The 15,739-nt window shown below is 43.5% G+C and overlaps 1 protein-coding gene across 6 annotated transcripts in view; it reads right to left on the bottom strand.

The window, feature by feature from the left end:
• The window catches only part of PCGF3 (polycomb group ring finger 3), a 52,133-nt gene extending 36,646 nt beyond the window's left edge, over positions 1 to 15,487 (bottom strand). For all 6 annotated transcript variants that reach the window (XM_079959768.1, XM_079959772.1, XM_079959773.1 and 3 more), the window contains exon 1: positions 15,193 to 15,487. The gene's annotated coding sequence lies outside the window, so the exon portion shown is untranslated. The remainder of the gene's footprint in view (positions 1 to 15,192) is intronic.
• Positions 15,488 to 15,739: the final 252 nt, after the last annotated feature.

Raw genomic sequence — 15,739 nt, 5'->3', positions numbered from 1 at the left:
TTTCCATTGCAACGTACCCTAAATTTTTTTTTGGGGGGGGGGATTTAAGAAAAAATATCAATTCAAAACGTTCCAGAAAACTGACATCACAGGGCAATTTGATCAAATTGGGAGTGGGAGAAATACAAAAGAGGAACATTTCAGATAAATATGCATGTTGCTAAACAAAACACGAGAAGGAACAGAATCCAGTAAATCAGTTACCCACAGATGAGCAACTGGGGTTTCTCAGACCTGTCTGATCTTACAGTCTGAGCTGGAATGCAGTCTCTGTCACTCGCCTGGCAATAAACTGTGGCTGGATTAAAGCTGAGTCAGGGCAGAAGACTCCTCTTCCTGTCATCTGAAGGTAGTTCAGTTTAGTTCACTATCTCTGCCATCTCCTCAGTATTTTTTCCTCATAAACTCTTGGCTCTCCCTTTCAACCTCTTCACCATTCCTTCTTTCAATCTCCTTGGGGGAGAAGACAAAAAAAATCAGTCCCCCTTGGCACAGGTTTTTTTTGGGGGGGTTAACGACAAACCCCAGTTTGATTACTCGGTTTGACAGGGGGGCTGCAAAACGTGAGGTTTGCTCTGCAAAACCCTGCAAAACAAATGCAAAACTGTGGCACAGGTTTGGAGGGGATCCCAGATTTCGGGCTTAATGAAGTTCCTCTTCAGCAAAAATGTTTTCATTCTCAGCATCCCACGGGGGTAACTTTGGTGACAAACCATTTGATGAGAGTCTGAAAAACTTACTGCAGGCTGACCTAACAATATCTGATCAAGTATCCACCTGATGACAGCTAGGAATAACCTCTAGGTGACCAAGTTAAAGAAATGTGTATATTGAGGCATTCAGGTATAGGTATAGGTGGGCTAGTAAAATTGTATGCAGATTCATAATTTCATAGACTTATATGCAAGGCTACTGGGGGGGATGCTTTTGAATTGATGCTTTTGAATTCTGGTGCTGGAGGAGACTCTTGAGAGTCCCATGGACTGCAAGAAGATCAAACCTATCCATTCTGAAGGAAATCAGCCCTGAGTGCTCACTGGAAGGACAGATCCTGAAGCTGAGGCTCCAGGACTTTGGACACCTCATGAGAAGAGAAGACTCCCTGGAAAAGACCCTGATGTTGGGAAAGATGGAGGGCACAAGGAGAAGGGGACGACAGAGGGCGAGATGGTTGGACAGTGTTCTCGAAGCTACAAACATGAGTCTGACCAAACTGCGGGAGGCAGTGGAAGACAGAAGTGCCTGGCGTGCTCTGGTCCATGGGGTCACGAAGAGTCGGACACGACTAAACAGCTAAACAACAACAACAACATTGGGGGGTGGGAGGAAGCTATTGAAATCAGCACTAGCAACTTCCTAATCAGTGCTAGTTGACTAAAATTGAGAGAAGTGGGTTACTTCTATCTAGTCTGAAAACTTATCACAGAAATGATATTGAAATTAATATAATGCATTTAGAACATGGGTATCAGGCTGCCTAATACCCAGTGGGGGAATGTGTTAATTTTGCTCTTTCGTTTTTCTCAGGAGCAAAGGGGAAAGGGTGTATTTTCAACTTCTAGTTGACTTGTCAACTTCAAATGAAATGTCCAAATTAATATTTATGTCACAAATAACTTTGCTATAGGTAAACAAGGATTCACATCTGACATTTAGCCTTCTGCATGTTTGCTAAAGGAAACAAACAACAAGCTCAACTTCTGTGCAAAATGTGCAGTTGTCTTTAACTGTGGGGGCTTCACAGTGTTCCCTACTTTCACCCTCAAGGATGTTTTCCTGTATTGTGGCTCCTCACCTAGCGCAGTGAAAACCTCTTTCTGACTCCTCTACAAACCAAAGATGTGAACCAGCCATGCTTCTCCCATCCCCCTCTGAGTGATCTCCTTCCCACACCCAACTGTCCACTGTTGCTTTATAATCCTTTGCTTTCTGTTCATCATCAAACTGAAGAAACAGAAGATGCAAGTGTACCCACTTGCCTCACCAAAGGTTCTGAAATAGGTTGAGAGGTGTTAAGATATTTTGTTTTTGTTTTTTCTATGATAGTCTTCAGGACTATCACTCTCTCCATCTTGACAAGAGGATCTTTGTCCTTTTAACTGCTTCACAGAAAAAAAGAAATTCAACTTGCCAGGAAATTTTCACTTGTTGAATTTCTGCTTCTAGTGCAAATGCAAAGCTCTTCTGTTAAGAGAAAAAGCAACAATCCCAGAGGCTGAACAAAGAGTGTTCCTAGCCATATTGACGAGATACAGGGTGAGTCCTTTAAAAGAGGCCCCGTGGATACAGAGTACACATGTTCCACGGGGCCTCTTTTAAAAGACTCACCCTGTACAAGAGGTACAATGGCACTTCCAGCTCTAGCCTATTATGAAAACCAGATTTAAAAGGCTGCAATCCTAAATACCCTAGCAAGGGAGTAAGTCCCACTGAACAAAGAGGAACTTACTTCTGAGTAGACATGTACAGATCACAATGCAAGGCCAGAATCAGATGCAAGACCATGAAATGAGTATTTTCCCTCGTCTCCCCTTAATATCGTATGGAAATACATGACAGAAGGACATCGCACTGTGCATTCCTCTACCACCTCTCAACAATACTAAAGGTAAAGGGACCCCTGACCATTAGGTCCAGTCGTGACCGACTCTGGGGTTGCGGCGCTCGTCTCGCTTTATTGGCCAAGGGAGCCGGCGTTTGTCCTCAGACAGCTTCCAGGTCATGTGGCCAGCATGACTAAGCCGCTTCTAGCGAACCAGAGCAGCGCACGGAAACGCCGTTTACCTTCCCGCTAGAGCGGTACCTATTTATCTACTTGCACTTTGACACGCTTTTGAACTGCTAGGTTGGCAGGAGCAGGGACCGAGCAACGGGAGCTCACCCCGTCGCGGGGATTTGAACCGCCGACCTTCTGATCGACAAGTCATAGGCTCTGTGGTTTAACCCACAGTGCCACCCACGTCCCTGGTGGGTGCCTGGGCCTGGGGCAAGAAGAAGAATACATAACATAATATGCTTCCATAAGTATATCTATATTAGGCAATTAACAAAAATGTATCTTTTAAAGATTTGTTTCTAAACTGCTGTGCATATATTTATATCTATTATACATTCTGTTTATTGTACACAGCTGTGTAAACATTTGTTGAGAAGGAAATTTGTGTATTCTTAAATATAATATTATTGAGAAGAGGAGGGTGAACTTCTCACAGACTCTGTGTATTTAGCAGCAACCTTTGTTTGGCATGACATTTAGTTCTGTCTCAATCCTAGGACCATTTTTTTCTCATGCACCATTTACAGGCTCAGATTCTGAGTGAAAGACTCTGGCACCCTTCAAATATGGATTGTTAGCTTTTTCATAATGTCAGTGAAACCTTGATTCACAAACTGTCAATCCAGATTAATATCCAGTATTACCGGTAGTTGACTACCAACCTAATAAACTGTGTTAGTAGAAAATCTGAATGAGCTTCAACCACTGTGATGCTATGAACCTTCGATCACTTCACATCACTTCACACCTAATTAGGAACGTGTTAAAAACACTGAGATTTGAAGTGCTATTGTGCAGAGTTACTGTTAGCATGCCACATTATTTGCTGCCAAATCAAATACATGGTTGGCACATTTATAAGGATATTCACTCCATGTTTCAAATATTCTGTTTAAATTATCTGAAGAACCCCCAGGAATCGTTCATTATACAAATTGGCTTATTTAACTGGTGTTTTAGATTTCTAATAGGACCTGAAAAAACAATTAGCAGAAACTAGAGAATTGTTAGATTTGGCAGTAGAGAGGACCCATCAGCCTAGGAGGCCTGAACCTCTTTCCTTTTTTACGTAAAATACTGAATGAAGCTTGTGTTTGGCAAACAAGCATCCAGGTTTCTGACTCTACTCAAATCTAAGTAAACTGGGCTTTCTTAAAGGGCCAGCCTTCCAGACAGGCACTTTTGAAATGGCAAGATACTGTGGGAGGCAGTATCATGTTCCTCTGGTTGAGGGATCCAGTTCTATGGACTCTGGTGCTGTAACATCAGAGAGACCTCTTTGCCATCCTCTGGTTCAAGGAAGAAGAAGAAGAAGAGTTTGGATTTGATATCCCGCTTTATCACTACCCGAAGGAGTCTCAAAGCGGCTAACATTCTCCTTTCCCTTCCTCCCCCACAACAAACACTTTGTGAGGTGAGTGAGGCTGAGAGACTTCAGAGAAGTGTGACTAGCCCAAGGTCACCCAGCAGCTGCATGTGGAGGAGCGGGGAAGCGAACCCAGTTCACCAGATTACGAGTCAACTGCTCTTAACCACTACACCACACTGGCTGTACTGCCAGGGCTTTTCTTCAGCTGGAACTCACCAGAACACAGTTCCGGCACCTCTCAGGTAGCCACTATTGCCATATAAGAGAACAAGGGAGGAGTTCACGCACCTCTTTTTCTAGAAAAATTGCACTGGGTACCGTCATTCACAGCATGAGGCTCCTAGTCAGGAACCAGATCTTACTCTAGCCTCCGACTTGGTGCCCTGGTAAATGCTAGACTGTGGGGTCATGACATGAATGTGTGGTTCCACCTCAGAGAACCCCTAGGTAAGAGGGTAACTACTGCAGAACTTCTCATACTTTCCATCTAAAAAAGCTGAACAGTAGACCTAAAAATTAGGTTTCCACTAGGAAAATGCATTAGAAAGATGGTAAATTAGCATAAATCCAGAATTCCTGAGAGTGTAAAGATATTTTCAGAAGACAAAAATCATCCCAATTTAGCTACACCTTCATTAAATGGAGCTGCTCCAGGCAGCCTGCTTTCTTAAAGCTCATTTCTCCCTTGATGTTAATCACCACAGAACAATGCTAAGCAATTGTCCAGGTTTGTAAAAACCTAGCTGTTTCACAAAGGATGAATTCGGTTCACAGTCATCCTTGTTTAGCAAGAAGCCAATACAATCTGGCCAATTATTAAATGGCAGAAAGTGAACAAGAATCTTATATTAAACTAATAAGGAATAAGAGAATAAAGAAACTGAAGGTTGTAATAGCGCTTTCAGACAAATACTGTATTCTGGAATGGTGATGGTTTGAAGGTAAATGACACAGTTCTATAGCTCCTAAGTTGCTTGGATGGGAGACCACCTGGAAATGGCATTTGAGCTATGCTCACATATACCAGGAAGACATACTACAAATTATTGTTCCCAAAACCACATATATAATTGATGCAATACCAACTTAAGCAAGCTACTTAAGAAGTTTATAAGAAACTGACCCCCTGATTTAAAATTTGGACACAAATGGAAAGTTCTATTGTACTTAAATTCCAGTTTGTGGCATTTAGTTGGCCACTGTGAGAACAGAACACTGGACTAGATAGCCCTTTTGTCTTATCCAACAGGGCTCTTCTTACATTCTTAAGGCTGCAATCCTACATCCACTTACTTGGAAATAAGCCCCACTGAACTCCATGAGGCTTACTCCTGCATGGTACAGTGGTTAGAGTGTCAGACTAGGACCTGGGAGACCAGGGTTCAAATCCCCACAGGCCATGAAGCTCACAGTGGACCTTGGGCCAATCACTGCCCCTCAACCTAGCCTACCTGACATTGTTGTTGTACAGATTAAATGAGGAGGGGGGAGAACAATGTGTGCAACCTTGCGCTCCTGGGGGGGGGAGGTGGCATAAATAAAAACAAAGCTGATTTTAAAAGGAAATATTCAGTTTGTCCAGAAAAAAAGAGAGGCCCTACTCTCCTGCAGAGATAGAGATTTCAATGAGGCTTCAAGAAACAAAAGGCTTGCAAATGGCCTTGCACCAAGGGTGCAACCCACCAGGGAACTCTCCTGTGTAGCTGACATTTATTTTAATCACTTAATGAGCCTTGTGCAAGACAATTTTCCAGGAAAGTGTATTCCAAGAGCAGTGTTATAAACTCAGATATATAAGCTAGGCGCCAATTGCTAAAACCAATGTCTAGTTCTCATTTTGGGGCCAGGCGGCTTGAAGGTCGATTTTTTCAATACAACTTCATGGTTCTTAAAATTTGTTCTGATTGTAAAGATAAAATATCACAGACTTCTACAGGGTGTGTTTTCAGTGTGTGAAAACAGGCAAGATCCAAGGATCCCCAGTGCACCTCCAGATGCACATCAGGCGCCATCCTGGCGGCAGGGCATCTTCACTTGATCGCAAGTGGCGCTGGTGGGACCTGGTGCCTGGTGAATTTCAAAAACTGCCTCCAAGAAATCCAAATTATCTCATGCTGGACCTAAGCATCTACCACACCTTTTGCATACTGGGTCTACCTCATGAATAGACACCAATTCTTTCCACCAGCCAAACCATCTTTAAAATATAAATGTGCATCCCAGGCAAACTAAGTACAGTGGTGCCTCGCAAGACGAAATTAATTCGTTCCGCGAGTTGCTTCGTCTTGCGATTTTTTCGTCTTGCAGAGCGCGGATTGCCCGGGTATTAAAGGTTTTACGAAAAAGGAAGCAAATCCGCAAGACATTTTCGTCTTGCAAAGCAAGCCCATAGGGAAATTCGTCTTGCGAAGCACCTCAAAAAATGGAAAACCCTTTCGTCTAGCAAGTTTTTCATCTTGCGAGGCATTCGTCTTGCGGGGCACCACTGTACGAATGAAGAGGTAGGGTTCCCATACAAACAATGCCATATGTAATCGAAGGAGTCTGTGGGTACATCATCAATTAGCAACTTTTCAGAGTGCAACATTTCAGCATTCACACTATCACAGGGCTATGACAACTAACACCACCTGTTGCTTGCTAGGACATCTCAAACTCAAATGGCTTTTTTTTTTCATATCCTGTAGCATCTCTGGAGAATGCAATAGCTTTGTTTGCACACATAACACTTTTTCAACCCTGAAGTTTGGGATCAATTAACATATCTGGCACTTGCATGTGGGTAAAACCACCTAACCCTGAATAAACATACTCTCCAAAAACACTGGCACATGTTAAATAATCAGCAGCAAGTTACTCAAAAAGTAGCATTCATAGTTACGAAGAATGAATCAAACTGAGCAATGCACTTAAAACATGTAGGTTTCCATAGTGTATTCAGAAATCTTATCTTGGCAACCAAAATTTTTAACTATTGCAGATCAAAATATTTTTGAGCTGAAAAGTGACACTCGTGCACTTTCCTGAAAATGAAAGAGCTGTTTGCATTAGTTCTGAATTATATATCACTGCTATTAATAAGCAGATAAAGCAGAATGCTCTGCTTGGTTTTACCAATTGACCTGATATGAAACCATGCATATGGATATAGGGCAAGCTACTCACCCGAATTAAATATTTCTGATCCTAGGATTGAGCAATGGGTGTTAAAAGTAGCTGCAACAGAAAAAAATTGTCAATTTTTTGGTATTTGATTTTAGAATGTGATTTGCCGGGTAAGCCTCCATCAAACAGTGCTTAATTGGGGGGGGGGGGGCGTGTTTTCCCGTAAAAGCTGACAACTTGGAAGTAGATTACTGGGGTGAAGATGTGGTCAACATCAATGTTGCCGTGGCACACAGAAAGGCAACCATTTTCAGCCTCAAGCACTATGTTATAATACATAGGTTTTGAATCGAGCCCTTAGGGTAGCTTTCCATGAATCCCTCCCACCTCTGGAAAGTATCAAGAACATACAGTATTGACCAACCCATGCACTCAAAAACTGCATCTTACTAATTCGTCAATACCCTTGGCAACAGTTTCTACTTCAGAGTCCTTCTATTCACAGCTCCCAATGTGGGCTGAAGCATTCAGATTTGGAGTACATGGCTCCAAATTTCACACTATCAGACACACGTAAATAGAAACAATTGCACAGCTTTGGAACAGCAGCAGATAGAAGCAGATTTGTGTGCATTTGAACTGTCTGATGACTCTTGAGAACAGCAAAATGTCGGGGGGGGGGTGCTTGGTTTGAAGGATATGTCTTCCAACAGTAACAGTAGAAGACTTTCACGTGCATTTAACTGGTACAGCAGTTTCATTCTTGGTAGGTTTTATAGCCCTCAGCATTTATGTTTATACAGAACCACCCTGAGAAAGCACCTTAAGGGCAACAACTCTCTAAACAAGTGTTTCCCTAACTTGGGTCTCTAGCTGTTTTTTTGAACTACAACTCCCATCATCCTAGCTAGCAAAACCAGTAGTCAGGGATAGGGGGAATTGTAGTCTGGAAACAGCTGGAGATCTAAGTTTGGGAAAACACTGCTCTAAACCAAAGTCCACTACCAAGACTAATGGGTTCTTCTCTTTCACCTATGAGACTAGTCTGGATGACCTTGGCTGCTCATCCCTACTTTATAGTCACTGACACACAACATCATTATAAAAGTTCAGGTAACATACAGCATACTAGTAATTTATTGCTGAAGTTTCCTGTCCTTTATTGTGACTAACCCATTGGTAGTCAACTTGTGGAGTGGCATGATCAGCTTGGAACTGTGGCACTCCTGGATAGGAGCAAGTCATCTCATGCAACCAGCTTGGCACAGATATATCTGATTAATATCTAAACTAATAAAAAGATAAAAACGGAGTCAGTCCGGCACTTCTGCCAGCTCCCAAGATCAATAGATGCAGCAGCATCTCAAGGTACATGGGAGGGAGGCTGCATATGTACTTTGGTGCGTAGCAGAGTGGTGCCATTTTGACCTTGACTTGCCACACTATTGCCAAAAAGGTTGACAATCCATGAAAGCACTAAAAGCTCAAGGCCACTGCAAACAGGACATGAGTCCTACATGAGAAGAACTTCAGTCCTGGAAATAGAATGCAACCTGGGTATATTTCACTACACACATTTGTGGCATACATACCTATGATCAAACAGTGCCAAACCTTTTTGGTAACTCTTTCTACAAACAAGTTCAAAAGTACAAGAAAACTCTACTGTGTGCAAAACTACACATGTTGCACACACAGCCACACACTCTGTACTTCAAGTTGATCCATCAAGCTAGGGAACTGACAGGAGTCCATGCATGATAGTTGCATGTTGTTTCATATTTGGAAATGTTTCTCACATAGAAAATTTATCACATTTGATGTGACTCCTGCTTTCTGACTATACCTGGTGAGATGACTTTTGTTCTACTTCCATGAATGACAAATAATTACAGTGACAAAAGACACATCTGTGAGTGGCACCTTACTTAACACCACCACTTCACTCCCACTGAACATTAAATTTGTTTAAAATAAATTGGAGGTGGACAAAAACTTCCTTAAAAATAATCTCAAGTGGAATAAAGCTTCTCAAGCATTTTTTAAAGAATAAAACTCTCTGATAAGAACTTCCCAAAGCGTAATTGCTGTTATCTTCCAAACTCACAGAATTTTTAAAAGCTGATGTTGCTGTTAGAAGGTTGATCTTAACTTTATAAACACTGGAATCAACAATAATTCACAAGGGTCATATCGGAGGGGATAATAAAAGGTATCTGTTCACAGCAGCTCAACCACATATCTAAGAGAGGAGCATTCATCCTTGTCAAAGCAGTGACAGGGTTTTTTTAAAAAAAAATATGATGACAGGGTTAAGGACATCAGAAAGGAAAAAGTTGCAACTGTCTGGGGATTGGTTCTGGGGGTGAGAAATTATACTCTACTTTTCTCTCAGTTTATTTGAAGAATGAAGGCGCAAGCCAGAAGTAAGTTTTACCACTTCATTCTGCTGATAGCTTACATTATTCCATCAACAGAGAATTGCTGAGGAAAGTGGTGCTAAGATCACTTGTTGGAATGGGGAAATTTATATGACATGGAGGGAAATGTTCTACCAGGTGAGCTGCTCTGCTATGGGGTGTTCATATACATGTACAAAAGTATTTGTATTGTGGGCACATAGGAAACAGTGGCTCATTTTTAAACTTAACGTTTTACATGTAATAGCTGGAAAACCTGTCTTACTCAGAATTTGAGGGAGAAAAGTGAATAAATATGCTTAATTTCTTCCCTCAATCATATATATATATATATATATATATATATATATATATATATATATATATGACAGGGCATTCTTCAATATTTCTAAAGCCTTTTCATTTTAATGTCACAATATTCTCACAGTGAACCAACCTGCTTCACAGAAAAGGAGTGCCTTGCAGCCCAGTCCTATGAATTACTGAGCTCTGGCAAGCAGCTTCAATATCAGGTAGAATTTGGTGGCACCAGAAAGACTTTACACCCACGCTGCTGTTGGACAATCCAAGACACTACGGCCGAGGGGCAGCCTAACAACAATGCACTAACCAACCATTCCTTAAGAGCAGGGGTCAGCATACTTTTTCAGCAGGGGGCTGGTCCACTGTCCCTCAGACCTTGTGGGGGACCGGACTATATTTGGGGGGGAAATGAACGAATTCCTATGCCCCACAAATAACCCAGAGATGCAGCTTAAATAAAAGCACACATTCTACTCATGTAAAAACACCAGGGAGGCCCCACAAATAACCCAGAGATGCATGTTAAATAAAAGGACACATTCTACTCATGTACAAACACGCTGATTCCTGGACCGTCCACAGGTCAGATTTAGAAGGCGATTGGGCCAAATCCGGCCCCCGGGCCTTAGTTTGCCTACCCACGCTTAAGACACTATGCAGCAGCTTCATGCAAATGCCTTTCACAGGTGAAATGTGGTTGAATCTGGACCACAGCAGAGGTGGGCTGCATATAAAATTCAGAAGATTTTATTCGTATAGTCCCCTACCTGCCTTTGGGGCTACCACCGAGCCAGCTATAGCTGAATAAGCCTGAGTTCCTGAAATATGATAGTAACTGGCTGTAATGGGAGTTCAGCTGACAGGCAATGTTACAAGACAGACCTGCCCTACTTCTCTCACCTAGGATGGATGTCAATAAGGCTGCATCGGTCCAAGCCACTTTCTGCACCAATCACAGCTACACAGAACTGAAGTGTTTGAACGTAACAAAAACCAGCATGACAATCACATTTTCAAGCATGTGATGTATGGGTGTGCTTAAGACTTGCACTTTTAATTTCACTAGTTGAAGACATGATGTTCTTTGTATTAAATCTATCTGAGCCACTTGCCACTCCAAAGCCAGATTCCCATGGGTAATATCAAACAGCTCAATTTCAAGAAACTATTCGTTTATTTATTAAATGTGTATACCTCCCTTCATCTGTAGATCTCGGGGCGACCCACAACATAAAAAAATACAATATAAAAAACCCCACAAAATATATAATAAGAACAAGAACAAAAATAAACCAATAATCCTCCTTCCCACAACACATTTAAAAGTATATTGGATGTTTATCAGTACAAGGCCTGGCAGAAGAGGAACGTTTTTGACTGGCACCTAGAGGTGTATAATGCAGGCGCCAGCACATAAATGGTACCTGGAAATGAAGTTAGCATAAAGACTTGCAATGCTAAATTGAAAGTATTTTCACACTAAGATTTGGCTATTTGGGGTAAAATTGGTCAAAAGTGAACTTTGATCTTTTCTATCACAAAGCAAGTGCAAATAGGCTATTAGAACTACGTATATAAAGGAACGCGGGTGGCGCTGTGGGTTAAACCACAGAGCCTAGGACTTGCCGATCAGAAGGTCAGCGGTTCGAATCCCCGCAACGGGGTGAGCTCCCATTGCTCGGTCCCTGCTCCTGCCAACCTAGCAGTTTGAAAGCACGTCAAAGTACAAGCAGATAAATAGGTACCGCTCTGGCAGGAAGGTAAACAGTATTTCCGTGCGCTGCTCTGGTTTGCCAGAAGCGGCTTAGTCATGCTGGCCACATGACCCGGAAGCTGTACACCGGCTCCCTTGGCCAATAAAGCAAGATGAGCGCCGCAACCCCAGAGTCGGTCACGACTGGACCTAATGGTCAGGGGTCCCTTTACCTTTACTACGTATATAGATTAAATCAATGGTTTCAGGCTTATCAGAGATTCTTTAATCAGAAGATCAGCAATGACAGGTCAGTTTGCTTAAATAAATAACTTGCCCACTACTGCAATCTTCCCCTCTAATGTGCAGACACAGAACCCTCTGCTAAGAAGTATTCTCTGTTTGCAGAGAACTATGATGAAGCCCAACAGCCCTAACCAACACTCTTGAAGAACAGATTGTTAACACCAAACACGCCCCAGAATCTTTTGCAAACCAACAGTGGCTCCCTAGTAGACATGTTGACATTGAAATGGTAGAAAACTTGAAAACTCTTGGCTAAGGCGACTTCTGGCATCACTGCAGTATATGTTAGCTCAATTTCTACCCTTGATAAATTTTAGCAGCCTTAAGATCACTTTGCAAGACATTACAGAAAGAGGCGCAGGTTCTGCAGTGTATGTATGGAGAAAAATCACAGACATAATGTTCCCAAACATTATGGAGAAGAAGCAGATATGTACAAAAGTTAACACATACCAGCTTCTGTTATGTGAAGCAGCTGTCAGTATATTTAAATAAGATCTCTGTTAGGTGTAAAGTTTGGCTATGACCTAGCAAAAAGCTTCTTAAGCGTCAGTAATGTCTTCCCCACGGTAAATACCTTTGTGAAACAGGTCATCACAGGTTAGAAGCAAAATAGAGCTTCTGAATCAGGGGTAACAGAAAGCCTGAATTACAGTTTTAGGCTGCAGCTCAGCAAAAGAGCAGGGACCAAAGATGTTGTAACGGCATCTTCCAATGCCCTCCCCCCAGGCTCTGCTGGCAGAGTGGAAGTGAATGCCATCCACTTCCAAGCTTTTAAAAAATGTGACTTTTTTCATTTCCCTCCCACTGTTTTCAAAGAGAGGGAGAGGTTCAGACACACTCAGAAACACGTCTAGCTTTCCCCTGGGTTTGGGGGTTTAGCAGGAGACCAGGATGACTTAGGATCTTTTGGATATCAGCAACTTCCCAGAATCCCCCCTATTTGGTCCTTTCCATGTCAGAGCTCTTATCAGTTGGGCCAGGGCATCAGAGAGGAGGCTCAGACATCTGCTCTCCCCACCTGACATCAGGTAGAGCTAATCAATCCTTCAGCCCCTGAGACACCGTCCCAGGACCGTAGGAATGCATAGAAAGATACTATGAAAATATAATCAGATAACAAGGAGAAATATATATATGGATAACTTCAAGGATAAGCAGACATATAAAGTTAAACACTGCTAGAAAAGGGGTATAAAAATACATTTGGAGTCTAGATTTAAAAGTGTAGCTTTACCTCTAAAGCACACATTTTCACAGACCATTGCATTTATTATAAATAATATAGCAAGCATTTTAAACTAGAAATACCAATTATTGTAGGAAGATTTAGGGCAATTTATGTAGAGAATATGAAAATCTAGAGCCCACTTGTAATTAGTTATGAAGATGTATCTATTTATCACCAAATCCTAATCACATTCCCACAGCATTTACAAAACTGAAATTCCAACATGATAAAGTGATTTTAAGAAATCCAAGTTAAACTGAACTTCAAGCCACAAAAGTGTGTTTCTTCAATTACACCCCATCACTAGAAGCACAGCTCTCAAGTTCACAACACACTAGCCTGAGGTAAATCATGTTTGCATCACATTTACTAACACATTATCTCCTACTTTTTTTGACAGTGCACCCATCCCAGAATAGCAGAGCCACTCAAAATAATTTCTGAAACAATTTTTTTTAGTTATCAATAGCACTATAGATAGTTCATCTCAACTACGGATTTGATCACCTCTCCAATCACTTCCATCAAAGGAGGTCTTAAAACTATTTACTATGTGAGGACATTTGGCTAAATTGCTGGACATGAACTTCCTTAATGGCAAAATCAAGAAGCACTCTGAGAAGTATCAAATAGTGGAGTGGAGAATTCAGAAACAAACAAAAACAATACTTCATTACAACAAATAACACTCATATAAACACCTGAGGCCAAGAACACCTTGAGAGTCCAGGCTGCTCTGATGTGGGCAAGCTTCAAGTTAGTTACTTGCTGATACCAAGCCCAGACTTCTGCAGATCAACTTGCAGTGGCGTAGCGTGGGTTATCAGCACCCGGGGCAAGGCAAGTAATTTGCGCCCCCTAACCCATGGATTTGCGCCCCCTAACCCGTGGATTTGCGCCCCCTAACCCGTGGATTTCCCTAACCCCCAGATGTTGCGCCCGGTGCGGCCGGCCCCCCCTGCACCCCCCACGCTACGCCACTGTCAACTTGGGAGACTCACAACTATGCAGTAACCTTGAATTGCGCCAGGGCGAAATCCCCAATAAAACACAGCAAACCACGCTTTTCCCCTTTTTCTTTTCTTTCCTTACACCATCAAGCCCATGTGGCAGCCTTCCAGTTTAAACTGCACTTGGGCTATGGGAACCACCATAGTACAAGCAAGGCGCCGGTGTGAACCAGCCCTTAGTCACCACACAAGCAGAGACTACTCCTTGGCACAACTTGGGGGCGGGGAGGTGGGTTGAGAAAGCAGATGAAATCAATGGTAGCTTTTCAATGCCAGGGATTTAAATCGTTTTAAAAGTGTGTGTGTAAGGGGAGTTAGACATTTCTGAAAGATCTAAGGACCCCTTCCACTTTTGGAGGGGTGGGTGGGGAGGCAAATGGCCATGGGGAAGAAGACTTATTATTATTAATATTATTATTATTAAAACCAGCTTATGATTTGTGGGGAGGAGGGCTATAATTACCGGGAATGGGGTAGAAGGGGGAAAGTGTCCAACTCTGGATCAGGAAGACCACCACCCCCCTTTTCCCTGGAGGGCATTTGCTGCAGTCGCAGAAAGTTAAGGACGCGCATACCCTTCAAACCCACCTCCCCAATTCCCTCTCCTTTTCCCTTTTCTTAAACCAAGACCTCCCCTTGACATAGACACCCACCCACCCCCACCCCCCCCAAAAAAAGGAAAACCAAACCCACCAAATCCCAGCGGTGTGTGGCGAGGAGGGAGCCGGAGGTTGTGGCCCTCCGCACCTCTGGCACATCCACCTGCCCCCCTCCCCCAAATAACAACCCCCTTCCTGTCGAGGGAAGCAGGGGGCGGCCCCGGCACCCGAGGCGTGTTTTTTGGGGGGGCGGGGGTGGGTGGTCTCCCCTCACGGCCGCCCCCCAAAACACCTTTGGCCCACAGGAGGGAGAGGGAGGGAGCCCTCGGCGGGGGCCTCCGCCGTAACTCCGGGCAGGGAAAGGGGGAGAAGACACTGACCTGGCTGGGGGGAGAAGGAGGAAGAGGAGGAGGAGGAGGAAGCAGCGGCAGCAGCAGCAGCAGCAGCAACGAGGACGGCGCCGGCCACGCGGGTGGGGTGGTGGGGGAGGGAGCCCGCTCCCCTCAGACACACTCGCCGGTGGGGGATATTTATTTTTTTATTTTTTTTAATATATATATATATATATATGGAGACAGACGTGTGTATATGTGTATCTATATATATATATCTATATATATAAACAGAACCCGGAGAAGGTTAGAATGGGGGTGGTGGGGGGGGAATTATTCCGGTCGGGAGTTAGTACAACAAAGAGGCGGAAATAGCCGAGCGGAGCCGAGCGCGCCCGAGCGGGGGGGCGCCGCCGCGAGCCCCGGAGCATGCGCGCTCGGGTCCGGGCAGAGGCGCGCGCCGCCTCACTACCAGCGGCAGCGGCGGCAGCAGCGCGGCTGGTGCCGGTCGGCGGCAGACCTGGGCAAAGGGAACCTTCGGCAGGATGAGGGGGAAGGGGCGGGGCCTGGCAGGGGCTGGCGACGCCCACGTGAG

Source organism: Podarcis cretensis (assembly GCF_951804945.1).
Source record: "Podarcis cretensis genome assembly, chromosome: 17".
Classification (NCBI taxonomy): Eukaryota; Metazoa; Chordata; class Lepidosauria; order Squamata; family Lacertidae; genus Podarcis; species Podarcis cretensis.
The sequence above is the reverse complement of the archived record's forward strand: the minus strand, read 5'-3'. Positions and strand labels throughout refer to the sequence as shown.